Here is a 16,342-nt window from a genome sequence, read left to right on the forward strand (position 1 = left end):
CCTCCAAGTTTTTTCTACCTAATTGGATGTAGTGGAGAAAGGGAACAATGAAAGTCAGAGGAAAGCTAGCAGGCCCTGCATCCCCCAAGACTGTGTCCTCCTCCTAACCTTTGCTGTAGGAACACCACACTCACCTTCTCTCGTCTGGCCTCCTGCATTGGAAGGCAGTTCTTACTTAGTAGAATAGATCATTTTCCCTTATGTGCTGTTACCTTATACTTCAACCTCAAACATTTTAGTTAAGACTTTTTCTGCCCATCTTAAGTGGATTACAGAAGTAAACATCTTATTTCATGCATAAGACAAAATAAGACTATACATTCAACATTACCTTCTACTAAATAATATTCACACACAAAAATCCATATTTGTAAATGATATTTCCATCATGACCCTGAACCATGTGTGTGATACTTACAAAATGTCGTGAGATCACTGGACTTGAGTCAAAGTGGGAGGGCAAGACAGATCTCAAGCAAATGAGAATTTCTCTGATCTCCCACCACCCTAGCATTACCACAAGGAGGAAAAGGGAAGCCTCAGCCATCGAGCAGATAAAAACTATATGGAGCAGATAAAAAGTGTATGGAGCAAATTTTGCCATGAAGGGGAAATCCTGCCAGCCTCTCCGCTCTGACCAGAGAGAGTTAAACTTTTTTTAGATTTATTCAACAAACATACAAATAATTAAACTAAGTAGTAATCGCTGAGGAGAAAAAACAATAAGGCAGGATAATGGACAGAAAGGAACACACAAAATATGATTTTTCATGCCCTGCCTGTGGCAGAGACGGCCAGCTTTCTACCAATGATTTCTTGGTGTTGAGTTGTTTCTTAAAATTTTTGAGGTTGAAGTATAAGTTAAGAGTACTTTTACCCAGCCAGGGCCCTTTGTATTTAAATAGGATCATTTGACTGGTCCTCACCAATGAAATGTGAGCCAAAGTGAGTTCCTTCTAGGCTCAAGTGATTCAAAAGCAAGTGTGTGTTCCCTGCCACTCTTTCCCCATCTGCTGGTTGAAACTGTAGGGCTCTAAGTTCTGCAGGAAAATGGAAGAGCCATGGGATGGAATAACCCTGAGTTACTGAATCACTGCCTAGAAAGCCATCCAGAAACATCTGATTTGGACTTTGGAATACTGAATTGCTGGCTCTGCTATCACTTACCCAAATGCCACTGTGAGGAGCTTTGGTTTCTGAAAACTCAATTTTGATGGAAATTCATGAAGGACTTCAGGCTTTACCTCTGATTAATGCTTTCCTCTGCAGAATTATTACCAGAGTCAGAGAGGAATTCCGTGATCCTTGGGAATAGGCAGGGCCTCATAGCATTTTCAACCTATAACCTATGGGCAAGAGCAACTGATACCAAAACCAGGCCTTATTGAAGAGCCAAACCCTGAGGGAATCCCATGTTTCTTGGTCACAGTTGTACTGCTGGCCCCTTCTCTTCCTTTAAATCCTAGGTATACTCACTCATGATCTCTCTCAATTCCTGTTTCCCCACTTGCCTAAGGTCTTCCCTCTTCCCAAATCTCTCCATGTCCTCCAGTTGAGTTGCATCTGTGCTGCTCCCATAGCAGTTATTGCCCACATTACAGGAGACAGAGAATAAAACAGAGAGTAGCACCAATGAGATGGGAGGAGTAGAAAGAGGCCAGATCACATTGCGTCTTATAGGCCATGGTAATGACTTTCGTCTTTACCCTTGGAAGAAAATGGAAGCCACTGAAGGACATTAAGAATAAGGATGATACGATCTGTTTTGCTTTTTTAAAAGATCACTTTTGCTGCAGGATGGAGAACAAGTTAAAGAAGGCCAGTTAGAAGGTGTGGCGATGATCCTGTCAAGAGATGATGTGGCCTAAATCAGAGCATGGCAAAGGGACTGATGAAAAATAGACTTGTGGTAAGGACCAAATACAAGGAAGGAAGAGATGTCAACAGGGATGCCTGGATGCTAATGGAGATGGGGACACTTTCCAAAGGATGGACTGGAGGGGAACACTTGCTCCATTGTTTTCATAATGCTTGTTTTGGTTTTTTTATTTCAGTCATCCTTAAGCAATTGTTCTAAAGGGTACTCCCCCACACACATACACACACAGTGCTACATGTAAACTGTAGTAAACCAATTGTAGGACTCCCCTGTTACTCCTTTTCTGCTCAGTTATCTGCTCCCCAATAGATCCTCAAGAAGCTCAAGACTCACAAGTTTTCTTTAATTCTGATGTCAGTGGCCAGAAACATCACCACATATAGCTTAGGCCTGAGGTTCTCCACCAGCTGGTACCTTCACTCACACATTTTCCTATAGATAGTCCTGCCATGCAAGCTTCACCCACTACCACTTCCTCAGCTGCGCCTATCTGTGCCGCAAAGGCCTTGACCCTTCACCCTTCAGATGACGCTTCCCTGACATTCTCTGGGCTGTACAGTTTTCATTGCTTCTCTCCTTCCACTTGTCCTTAGGCTGCAAGGGTGACTCTTCACAGCTCCAAACCCCACCACTGCCACCAACTGCAGAAACAACAAGAATTCACTTTACTTCCTCTTTCTCAAAAGAACCAAAATCCATTCGTGCTCACCATGTTGCAGCCACCCTTCCATCCTCTGTTCTTGGTTCCCAGGCAGCTTATTTCCTTCATGTCGCTGGCGCAGACTCAACCTCTCTTACTTTTTCTCTGGAATCTCCACTCTTTAGCAGATGTTAACTGAAGGAGAAAGAGAAAGTAATAGTTTTTCTCCCTTGGAAGTTTGCCTCAAATCAATCAATTTGCCATATTTAACATTCCAGCTTTGTGCACATGCTAATAAATCATTAAAATTCACGTGGATCCTAACATTGTTGGATTTTCTTTCTTTTCCTGTGTTTCATAATTTCTACCCAATTGTGTAAACTGTAATGTTCCAAGGGACAGTAATCACCAGCAGAAATCTGCATTGTATACAGGACTAAACAGAGGAATCTCAAGTTAAAAATCTCCATCATTTGTTATATACTTTTGGCCTTGAGTAGTTCACAATTCTGTTTCTCTTTTTCTAAATGGAATATTGACTAACTTCAGAATGCTGTTACGTGTGGTCGAACACAGTAACAAAATATACCTCCCAAAATGCCCAGAGGTCCTGAAAGATCATAAAGAAGTTAGGGACTTGGGAGATTATAAGAGCCAAGCTCTTCTCTATGTAAAGTTCCTTAAAGATTTAGCTCTTATTTGCATACTTTGGGTGTCAAGGGACCCACTAACTGTGAGGTAGACAGTCCTAACGTTGGTTGGTTCGTTCTTGGGAAAAGCTTCTTTTACTGAAGTGATATGAATGCTCCTATTACTTCCACCTCTAGATTCCTCAGAACATCGAAAAGTTTATTTCCATTTCTAAATAATAGCCTTCAACTCTTTGCACACAGTTGAGTGTCCGTAAAGTCTTTTCTTCTTCAGACAGCATCTGCAGTGACCCCAACTCTCCCTCAGAGGCCTGGTCTTACCAATCCCTCCCTCATCTGCCTAGGCTCACTTCACCCCCCCGGAAGGCCTTCCACCTCCTCTCTCCTCATCTCACCATGATGGACTCCAGATTAGCAATGCACCGGTGGCACCCAGGTTCCAACACAGGCCAGGAGACATGATCAAACACTAGAAAGCCAAGGGTCTCATAAAACCATCCTTGACCTAAGTTGAGTCTTCTTAGTTTTTTAACTTGTGGTCCACTAAAACCCAAAGGCATTTTTGACATTTTGCTGTGAAGTTAAGACTTCTCCATTATACTCTTGTTAGTCTTAGACTAACCACTGGACTTTAAACTTATTCTCATTGCATTACAAACTAGTGATTCCTGCCTAGTACTATCTTTGAATTCTTTTTTGCCATTTGAAATATTAGCCATTGTTCCCATCTCTCACCCACGTTTTCCATTATCCAAGTCAAGTATCAAAATAATAAACAGGATAGGGTAAAAGGCAAAATGCCATAACAAAACTTAAGCACTTAAATATGTGAAATAAAAATGTTAAATCTCATTAAATCGTGCATCAAAAATTAAAATTAATCAAAAATTAAAATTCCAAATGTACTTCATGACATAAATTTTGAGGTGAATTTGCTGCCTGCATATAAGAGGATAAAATTATTATAATAGGATTAGAGATATTAGACTGCAAACTGAGCAAATTAATTTTTTAAAAATTTACTATTATTGACTACAGAAAAGCTAAAGGACAAGGGATGTACTGACATCCTTATGGGAAGCATTTCTTGTGCTATGAAAGGAAAATTTAAGGAAATTTAAGACGCACTCCTCTGTAACTCTTTCCATATAATAGGCTTACTTAGACCTTCGCCTGCATAGATGCCTGGACTAATGAAATATATAACTCAGTTTGATATGAGTCTACTAACAATTTCAATCAGTGTTGCAAGTTTGAATATATGTAAAGACTTCTAGCCATACTTCTCAATTCAGCAATCTCAAAGAACCTTCAAAATGATGATACAAAAATCAAGTAGCAAAAGAAAACCAATTTGCTTCAGCAATTTAATGTCTTTGAGTATATGTTTTGCAGATAAATATGTGTGTATGCATTCAGTCTGGAGAGATATATATAGGATTGCTTAACTGTAACGCTTTTAGCAGTAAATCCGTGACCTAATTATTGCTATAAATTCATTACCAAAGCTTTTCCCTTTCCCACAGCAAGCTAAAATATAGACCTTGCACCATTACAAATTCTAACTGCAGCCAACTACATCCATAATTATAATCAGTTGCAGTAAACTCTCACTTTGCATTAGGCATAATTAACCATGTGATAAATAATCAGTATAATAGCATTTAATGTGCTGTGATAGCATTTCTAAACTACTCATGAGAATTCTGGAAAATAGAATATACTTTGATTCTAACCATCAATGCTTTTAACCATTTCGTGTTTGAAATTTCATGCCTGTGCCTTGTTAGAGAAATTTTAGTATATCCACCCCAAAATTAAAAATTGGGGGGCTAGCCCAGTGGTGTAGTGGTTAAGTTCATGCACTCTGCTTCGGTGGCCCAGAGTTCATAGGTTCGGATCCCAGGTGCGGACCTAGCACTGCTCGCCAAGCCATGCTGTGGCAACATCCCACATAAAATAGAGGAAGATAGGCACAGATGTTAGCTCAGCAACAATCTTCCTCAAGCAAAAAGAGGAAGATCGGCAACGGGTGTTAGCTCAGGGCCAACTTCCTCACAAAAATAAAAAATAAAAAATTGGATATGCTTAAGGACTTCTTCATGTATGTTATAACAAAAAAATTCTCTACTTTCACTAAAATACTATCTAATTTAATAAATTTTAATAGTAAATTGCATCCTTACGAATACAGCCACTTCCTAAATTTTTAAGCATTCCCAGAGTGGCCAAGATTTTCTTGGCATATTAGAGGGTATAAATTAGTTAGTAACAACTTTTAATTGATGCGTTTGCATTTCAAAAAAGATCTCATGCCTGATTTATTTCAATAATAAGAATAATAATAGGAAGAAGATGAGGAAGAGGAAGAAGATCTCTGCTCTATCCTTGTAAGGAATGAAATACATGTCTATACCATGGAAGAATATGTTCATTCTAGCACATAACATTTTTTATTTTCACCACTAATATTGTCCTTCTTTTTATTTCTATGACAACAAGATCAATTAGGAAAAATATCAAATAGTATTTCTGAATTTCAAGCTCTTTGTTTAGTTTTAATGTCATTAAATGACAAAATAATAATAGTACCTATTACAATTCCATGTCTCTATTTTACTAGACACTCTATGACAATAAACCCTATGGAACTGCTAAAATGAATTGATTGCACTGTAATTTTGTTTGGCATGTAATAGTGCTTATAAGATACATCCTGGAGGCCTGCCCAGTGGCATAGTAGTTGGGTTCAGCGTGCTCCACTTCAAGCGCCCGGGTTCACAGGTTTGGATCCCAGGCACAGACCTACACCACTCATCAAGCACACTGTGGCAGTGACCCATATACAAAATAAAGGAAGATTGGCACAGATGTTAGCTTAGGGCCAATCTTCTTCACCAAAAAAACAAGTGGATCCTAGCTAGGATTTAGAAATGTTTTTCCTCTGGGTGAAAACAATCCTTACAATATTTGCTCTAGTGAGCTTCGACATATATATTCATTACAAACATGATTATACATTACATTTAATTATTAATCTCTTGTTTTCCTTCTTTGTCCCACAAAACTTTTGACTGGTAATCACTCTGGCTCAGTTTACTATTTCCATCTTTAAAGGCTACTCTTAATTAACTCTTAGTTAACATAATTAACTCAGAGTTGCTATGTGAATGCTCTCTCATGTTTTCTATGCAATCACTTTGTGTTCAATTACCCAAAATTAGTAAAGAAGATAGTCTCAGGATTGTTTCCATTTTGTGTTTGCAACATCCAAAAAGAAATTTACAGGGTAATTAAGAGACTCTCTTTACCTGTCTTTAAAAGGCTTTTTAACTCTTAACCAATAATGCAAGCTGTTGCCCTTCACAAGAGAAATCCAAGTTACCAGAGCTTGGTCAATGAGGGATTCTTCTAGAAGAGCTGCTGGAGTTAGCATAATCCACTCACATTTCCTCACCATTATGGACAAATGTGGATGGAATTTTGGATGGATAAGTATAAAATAATGCCGTGAAGTCAACCAGCTTCTCGTGAAGTTTAGTCTGTAATCTTGTACTTATTATACATGCTCTAATTGACTCACCTACCTGTCCACAAAGAACAAAGTAGGTGTCATCGAGAAGTTTCTTTCCCCTTTATATACAACAAAGGTGAGCATGGATCTAGCCAAACTTCATTTGTTACTGTTTATAAATGGTAATGCTGATATGAAAACAAAAAATAAAGAAAATAAACAATTAAGGAAACTACATAAAAATACTATTAAAAATTTTTAGTCTCAAAGAAATAGCATATACCTCTGGAACTCCCAAGAGTATTAGAATGGGAAGGGGATGAGAATGGAAATGAAATATTCTGTGAGAAAAGGTCCCTCATCTGATGTCCTTACAGCAGTCCCCAAATATTCATTTCTGTCAGAGACGCAGGAACATAGGTCATTTATTGATTGTGGCCAAGCCCTGTGCTACAGATATAAATGTGAATAATATATGGTCTCTGCTCTAACAAGACTCACATTTCAATTAGGGAAACAAACTAAAGTAAATAAGTAACTACAAGACCATGTGATAACTGCTAGAGGTATGCCATGGAGGAAGCGATGGTTAGAAGACAAGAAAGAATTGTCAGATAAAAAATGGAGTAAGGGGTTCTAAACTGAGAGACAAGCATATGCTAACACACAAGAGCATGTGCCTAACAGCCTGATCCATCCGGGAGAGCAGCAGAGAGTTTCACGCGACCAGAGTGCTACAAGTCTGTGACCATGTGATGAGAAATAATGTGGGGAAGAAGGCCATGGATGAAGTTGCAGGTATGCAAACCCCATGGTGACCTCCAGTGAGTCTACTATTTAATTTCTATCCATCACTCTATTCCTACTCTCCCTTTTCTCCTTATTTGCCCAGCTTAGATACTGTGAGCTATCAATATAATCACTGATCACGAACACGTCCAGTCGCTTGCCCCTTTCTTTCTGTGCCATATCCCCATGGCAAAATCCAAACCCTGCTTAACCCCACTCCTCTTCCTTCTCCAAGGCTGCATCAGAGCAGCTGAACCTTTAGCTGGAGGAGAAAAACACAACACAATCTTATTAGCAATTATAACCATGCAGACTTGCCTTGCTTTACATTTTTGACTATCTCAGCAATGCATTTAGCTTTTACAAGATAGTTTGCTCTTCCCCTCAACAACTTGACTATTTCACACCTTCCTTCTCCTCCAACATCCACCAGCTCCTCACCCATCTCCCTTATTTCAGTGAGAAAATAAGAGAAATCGAAAGAGCATTATGCCATTTCCCACCACCCATTTATTCCAGTTTACATACATCTGTGCCTATAATCTCCCTTCTCTCATAAAACTGGATCAACAACAACTGCTCTTCTCTAAAGTCAACTCTTCCATCTGTACTCTGGCTGCGTCCTCTCCTGCCAACACAAGCTGAAGCATAAGCTTGTGAAACCATCCTCGTTCACTCTCTCCTATATCAATTTTTCCCTTTTTACTAACTCTTTCCCATCTAAATTTAAACCTGCTGTAATATATCCCATCTTTAAATTACTCTCCCTTAACCCGATGCCCCTCTCCAGCTGCTATATTGTCTTATATATGAGACATTATTTCTATTGTCTGTATTTCTTACTATAGCAAAACTCCTTGAATATTGCTTATACGTGCCCTCTCCACTTCCTTACCTGTCATTCTCTTAGTAACCCACTTAACAAGGTTTCCTCTCCGCCTCTCTACTGAAACTGCTCTTGTCTCCATCTCCAACCATCTGCATTTTGCCAAAAAAATAATCAATTCTTGATTCTCATCTTATTTGATCTCTTAAAAAACTTCTCTTCTTAAATCACATTCTTTGTTGGACTTTAAGAACACGGTATTCCCTTGGTTTTTCCTCTGCCTCACTGGCCACTTCTTTATAGTCCTCTCTCCTGGTTTGTCTTTCACTTCTGACCTTGGTGCCTCATGGCCCTGTCATATGCTAGAAATGCAACGATAACAGCCTAAAGAGTTCAAGAGAAGATATAGTTGGAAGATATGGTATTTTAAATTTACACTATGTAATCCTAAGAAGTAAATTTAACATGACTAAAAAATGGAGGATGATTGTTAACATTTTCCTGCATTCTCTGAGTAACACTTGCATTTGTGGTGATCATCAACAAAGCACAGTAAGAACTTTAACAGGGTCTTTGGAAACCAGTATTCACAGGGTCTACAGAGGGTGATGCAGGAAGGTCAGCAATGATTAACCAGCATTAAATAAATAGTAGGAGGGAGCTGCAGGCAAATGCAAGAAGACAAATTTAGTTTCAATACAAGCAGGATCCCAAGAGCCATGGCATTTTGAGTAATAACAGCATTGCTACCTTTTAATTTTTGATAAGGCTTTTTTTATTGAGATAATATTGGCTTATAACATTGCAAATTTCAGGTGTACATTATTATATTTCAGTTTCTGTATAGACTGCATCATGTTCATCACCAATAGTCTAGTTTTTATCCATCACCATCCATATGTTATTGCTACCTTTTTCTCATGGTAGGTGTAGTAGTCAGGATAATGTACTTCAAAAATTCATTTCCACCTGGAACCTTAGAATGCAACCTATGTGGAAATAGGGTCTTTAGAGATGTAATAAGTTAAGATAAGGTCACACTAGATTAGGGCCCTATATCCAATGACTGGTGCCCTTTTAAAAAGAGGAGAAGATACACAAAGAAAAAAAGGCTATGTAAATATAGAAGCAGAGATGGAAGTGATGCAGCTACAAGCCAGGGAACAGCAAGGATTTCCAGGAGCAGCAGAAGCTAGGAAGAGGCAAGGAGAGAGTCTTCCCCGAGCCTGCAGAGGGACCACGGCCCTGCCAACACCTTGCTTTCAGACTTCTAGCCTCCAGACCTCTGAGAGAATAAATGCCATTGTATTAAACCACTCAGTTTGTGGCAATTTGTTATTGCAGCCTCAGGAAATTAATACAGTAGGAAATAGAAATTAGCCAGAGATGGCACATTGGACAATAAAGAACACAAGGAGATGGTTCCTGAACCTCAACAGGATGAGATGGTACCTAAACACTATGGAAGAATCGACGCATACACTTCCTGGACAATAAACTAAGAACTAACTACCTCTTTTCGACTCATTATTCTAAATCTTCATCAATAAATCATTATACCTGTTACGGACCAATGAATTTTGTAATACGTTTTTTAACCAAATTTTTTATATACACAGGGATCCCACAAAAATTTGTGTCCAGGGCCCTCCTCACAGTAGATGTGGCCCTGTTACTCTTCACCTACATAGCTTTCTTGGTTCCTCTCCCTTTTTTTCCCTCACACCATATGTGCTAGTTTGCCTGAGATAGTCCCAGTTTGTACGTGTCCTGGCATAATTATTAAAAATGTCCCCTTCCATGCTCAAAAGGATCCCACTTTACATGATACAGTTACAAGTCTTTCCAATTATACCATCAGCGCATCTTATTGGCCCTATTTTTTTTTTTACAAAGTTCCCTATTTTGACCACTCTCCACCACCCTGCATTGAGTCTTTATAATAGCATCCAAACTCATCTCCCTGCTTCCATTCTTGTCTCCCTGCATCCTCCCAGCCCCCTCCCCACACAATCTATTCTCCAAAAGCACCATCAGAGCCATCTTGAGGTGTAAATCAGTTTATGTCACTCTGCTAAAGAAAATACAGAAATAAAAATAAAGAAAACAACGCCCTACAATTCCTTCTTATTGCACATAGAATAAAATCAAAAGCCTGGAATACCTGACCTCCGATTCTTCTCATGCCTTCCTCCTTCTCCTTGTTCTGGTTTATACTCAGACACCACATCCTCAGACAGACCTTCCCTGATGACCTTCGTCCAAATCGTCTCCTTCCAACCCTGTCACTCTCTAGTTCTGAATTTTCTATGTGTTCTTTACAACACTTACCACTCTCTGAGTCTGTGCTATAGTCTGTATATTTATTTTATCCTAGTCTGTCTTCCCCATGAGAATGTAAGTTTAATGAGAGCAAGGACTGTGTCTCCACTGTAACTGCAGTATCTAGAAGGATGCCTGGAGCACAGTAAGCACTCAGTATTTACTGTATATGTTAAAGTAGCTGTTTCACAGTGTACCATGAAGGATACGTATAATATAGAGACACAGCTGAGGAACAATTAACTCCAAAAGCTACAGGCAAATGCAACCTGCATGTGATTTCCCAGATTAACATTCCTGAAACACCAGTAAACTCATCATTCCACTATTCAAAAAATTGTTAGAATCTTTATATTATCAGAGAATAAATTCCAAACTCACTAGCATAGTATGCAAACTTATCTTCAGTCTGCCCCTACTTTATTCTCTCCCACTTTAAGTTTTCATCTCTAATTTTTTGCTCTCTACTTAAAACATTTCAGCCTCACTCATATTTTTTCATCCATCTGGAACATCTTCTTCCACCCCTTCTTCCACCCCCCGCCTTCCTTGCAAACTTCTTTCTATATATCTAATTCCAATTCATCTTCAAGGTGAGGTCCGAGCTTTCTGCTGCTCTACCATGTAGCCTCGGATATCCTGGAGCTCCTTTGGCCTTCTTCTCTTCTCAGCAAGAGGGTTTCTTATCATCTACATCATCCATTTAGTATTTGCCACTTCTTTTCATAAACCGTTAGTTACTTTTTCTGTTTCATGACATTCCTGCTCAACTAAGCGTAGATTAGTTGGGAAGACAAATACTTACATCGTGTCAGTCACAGAATTGACGTTATAATAAATACCCAACAAATTATTCTTGATTGACTAATAAGCGGACACATACTCTGTGTGAAAATGATGCTGTGACTCACATTGAAGAGCAAGCTCATCTACTGAGGGCTATTTTCGAGTCAAGTTGACTTATATCTCAGTTGGTTTAGGTAGAATGAAATTAGATTAGAAATTTACATTTCTTGACATAAAGAGACTAAGAGTCAAAGGATTTTTTTCTCAAATAAAAAGTATAAATATGTAATATTTACAGTAAATGGCAGAGAAAATGGAGAAGAACATTCCTTCTTAGACCTCTTTTCCTAAAAGACAGGAAATAGAACTACAAACTTTTCTGGCAAGTTGTTCACCAGGCTACGAAAACTTGCTCATTAGTTCTTTTTCTTCCTGTCTTTAATTTTTAAAGTAGGTTTAAAACATCAAGATGTTGGTCCTCAGCCAACAGGAAAATCAGTCCTCAACTCTGCATGCTGGTTGAACTCTGAAGAAGCCAAGGAATACCGCTTTGAATTTTCAGGTTGCTTTTCCGTGCCAAGAGCTCCTGAGAGAAGCTTCTCCAGAAGGAGAGCAGATGTGACATTCGTATGTTTCCCTGATGTTCATTTTCCTGAACTTGATTTCATTTATTCTTTTTACTCTTTTATAAAGGAGAGCAGTGTTCTTGGCTCAAAATATTATTTTTTACTTTGCATAAATTTGCATAATGAGGCATTAACTCAAAATATGGATAATAAAATCACATAAATTTATTAGTCAACCTACAGTGATTTCATTCAAGTTCAACACGTGTGAGTGTTACACATATAAAATGCCTACAACTTTTAAATTAATCACGACCTTGATCAAGAAGAGGTAAGAATATTGCTGAAGAGCACTGCTTAATAATCCTATGGGAGAGGCCCTGGAGTTATTCTGCTTTTACTAAATAACTCTACAAGAAACTGGCTGGGGCCCTCAAAGTTCACCCCTTCTGTGAAGGCATTTTATTAATCTTTGTATCCCTAGGACCTAGCATTGTTTCCATGAAACAGTCAAATGATCACTTCTCTTTCCATTTGAAATTCTTCAGTTTCCCCCCTAGCCCATAAATCAGTTTTTCTGAAAGTGTGGTCTACTGATCTCCTCCATCAGAATTATCTGCAGACTCTAGACCAAGGCTACTGAGTCAGTTTCTGACAATAGGATCTACAACTCTGAATTTCTAACAAGCTTCCTGAATAATTCTCATTCACATGAAGTTTGAGACCCATTCTTATACGTGCATACACACACATATCACATAACATACACATCTCTTACTCTAAGAAAAATACCCTAAGCAGATGTCAAAAAGCAAGACTTTTCTATCGTTTGTATCAGTTACTAAAAGGAACGATTTTTTACCTGGGGGAAAGAGGGACCTATTTACTAGGTAAATAATGGAAAATGGTAACACCTTTTAAAAAAATATGCTTTGCATTTGCCATTCATTGGCAAGTGGGTCTTATGGAGAATCAGGACCCATCATGTTCTCTGTAATCCTCCCATACTGCCATCTGGAAGTGTAACATATTTTAGCCACATGATTCCTTCAATCTTCAAGAGGCCTATCATTTGGAGACGATTGAAAATATACAAAGAAGAAAACTCTATAACGTCAAATATTTTAAGGTGGTAGAAATTAATAAAGTACTAAAGACCACATTTGAACCAAATACATGCATTAATGTGTTAAAGGGCACAGACTTTTCCTACTCTCTTTACATTATGAAGAAATTTCTCAAGTCCAGTTGTCCTTGTTGCTGTTTTTGTTTTTATGTGTTGTTTTTCATAGCCATTCTACATAAACTCTCTTTCCTGTGCTAGAATGGTCTATGTGAATGCTGGTTGAAAGGCTTGTATCAAATAAGTAATTTTCATGTCGACAGATGTTGTCCTGGTTTTCTGCTTGCTTTGCTGTCAGTCATTAAAGTATCTGGAATTGCTAGAAGGCCAATCAGCAATTTTTTGACAAATGTCAAGTAATTAAATGATTACAGCTCTAGCTAACTTTTCAAAAAAAATTAATAAAGCCCTTGTCAAGTGGATGAACTCGTGCAATTTTCTTTCCTAACTGCCCAGAAGTGTTTCTAATAATGAGGAAGCTTTTGCTGAGAGAAAGGCCCTTAATGATGAGATGTAGAATGCTCTAACCCAGCACTCTCTAAATTAGAAAATAGAAAACATCTAGTACATTAAAAGAAGTATACTACCCAAAGACTTGGGGCGACAGAGAAATCAGAAGGCTATTCTATCAATTTGTTCCAAAGAACAAAAAAAGTCCTTTGTATTCAAAAACAATACACATCTGCCCCTTTATGCTCTTTGAGTTGGTTTTCCAGTAATAGTTATTAGGTCATATGGATTTATCCACACTCTCTAGCTTGTTTCCCCTCACTTCCCCTCACCGTTGGTAAAGGACTCTATGGGCCATTGCCAAGATATCAGAAATGAGACTGAGCCTAAAGCAAAGAATGGTTGTTTTCCATATCACCATCATCACCATCATCGAATGTGGAAAGAAAAGTAGCAACAGTATTAAATATATTGTTGAAAAAAATATAGTTTCTGGTTATTTAATAATTGCAATAATAGCAACAATAATAATGGTTAGCCATTTTTGAGTGTCAAGAAATGTTCTAAGGGCCTGGCACAGTGGTGCAGCAGTTAAGTTTGCACATTCCACTTTGGCAGCCCGGGGTTCGCTGGTTCGGATCCCAGGTGCGGACGTGGCACCACTTGGCAAGCCATGCTGTGGTAGGCGTCCCACATATAAAGTAGAGAAAGATGAGCATGGATGTTAGCTCAGGGCCAGTCTTCCTCAGCAAAAAGAGGAGGATTGGCAGCAGATGTTAGCTCAGGACTAATCTTCCTCAAAAAAAAAAAAAGGAAATGTTCCAAGACTTCTAAAAATATCAATACTTACTTAATCCTCATAATTGCATGAGTTAAGAAATATCATTATCTCCATCTTAGAGAGGAAAACTGAGGCACAAAGAAGTTACATATTTTGCCCAAGGTCATATAGCTGGTAAATATCAGAGCCAGTATTCAAAACAGGCAGGCTAGCTTCAGAGCCCACTCTTATCCACTGTGCCATGGTGCTATCAAGCAAAACAAATGGGTTCATGTTGGTATGAACTCAAGACTTCGTTATCAGAGCTTTAAACCACTGAGCCGACCAGTAAATAGTGCACAATTTCCATGCATGCCTGAAGGTCCTCATAAGATTGAAGTGGAATCATTATTATCTAGCATAAAATATGCCCTAGAGAAGTAAATAAGCACAATATATGAAACTAATATAAGAGAAATACTAAATGAGTATTATATTAGTCAAAATGAGCTGTAACACAGTAATAGATTCTGGTGACCCAGGGACTGACCTTATAATTGGGGACTTTAGCCTTTTTTTCTATCCATAGCACATTGTAACCATTCCACTTCTTTATCAAAAATACTGTAGATTTAGTTTGAGCATATTAATTAGTGTGAATAGAGTTTTTAGAGTAGGAAATATATATATATAATTTTAAATTCAGAAAAAATATATTATTTTTAAAGTTTTATACACACACACTCACACATACATAAATTAATCTATATATATTGCCCGGGATGACGACAGAAAAGGCTGAAAACTAAAGATGTTAAATACATGTTGGGGGATAAAAAACTTTCAGGAGAAGGAAAGTAAACTTACGAATTCTGCTAAGTATGCGTCATCTGTCAGACAAGACGACCAGAGTAAAGAAGATGGTGGGGGTCTCCATGGTAAATAAAAAAGATAGGACTGCCACTCCAGGTGGACAGCCCCAGCGTTGGGACCAATAATCCTGTCTTCCGGTTAACGACTATGCGACAGAACTACACCTCAGTTCAGCATATAAAATTTGGACAAGACTTTCCAAAGTGAAAGAGCTTCACAGACATAGCTTCTACTGTGACAGTCCTTAGGCTTATCCCTACTTTTGGAGCATGTGTTTACTTTACCATTAAGCTTTATAGCTTAATGGTTAAAGCATAGACTCTGATATTAGAATGTCTGATTCTAAGTCCCAGTTCCCCATTTATTCACAGTGTCAGCGGATAAGTCATTAAATTCTGAGTGTCCCCTTACTTTCTCCATCTGTAAAACAGAAAGCATAAAATTGCCTACCATACAATGGCGGTGAGAGACACAATACATGTATAGGCCACAGGCACAGCGTGTGACACATGATGTCCTCTTTTAGCTATAGCTATGAGCCCAAAGAGCTAGAATTCTACTATCATTTGTGGAATGTCCTTTTCATAATCTGCAGATGTAAGCCAAGAGGTAAAGGAGAGGTTATATACCCTTTTGCTTTCCTTTTTCTCTCTTTTGTATTCTAGGAGTACAAAAGCTAACGGGAAGAGAAAAGTAATAAACACCATTTTTAGAAGATACCACTGCTTTTATTTTCACTTAGTCCCTAAAGAACTTTGGGTCAAAACAATCTACTATAAAAAATGTTAGGAAACTTTAATTAGGGTTTTGAAATTCCCTTTATAAAAATGCCATTATTATTATTCGTTTATTGTGTCAGCAATTATTTACTAAAAGCCTAAAAGACTCCAGGCACTGTTAGGACACAAATATAGAAAAAACAGAAGGCTTTCTCCTTAAGTTACTCAAAACTGAATGAGAAGAAAGCCCCAGGAACAATTATAATACCCAAAAATAATTGTTTCACTGGACGATTTTACAAAATATGGTGGAATCCCAGACAAAGAATTATCCGTGTCTGTCTGGGAAAATTAAGGAAGACTCACAGTAGCGGGAGTTTTCCAGACAGAGAGTAAGAAGAATTTCAGTCGTAAAATGTTGTAAGAACTACAAGCATTATTCGAG

This window comes from Equus quagga, chromosome 1 (assembly GCF_021613505.1).
Source record: "Equus quagga isolate Etosha38 chromosome 1, UCLA_HA_Equagga_1.0, whole genome shotgun sequence".
In the NCBI taxonomy this organism is placed as follows: domain Eukaryota; kingdom Metazoa; phylum Chordata; class Mammalia; order Perissodactyla; family Equidae; genus Equus; species Equus quagga.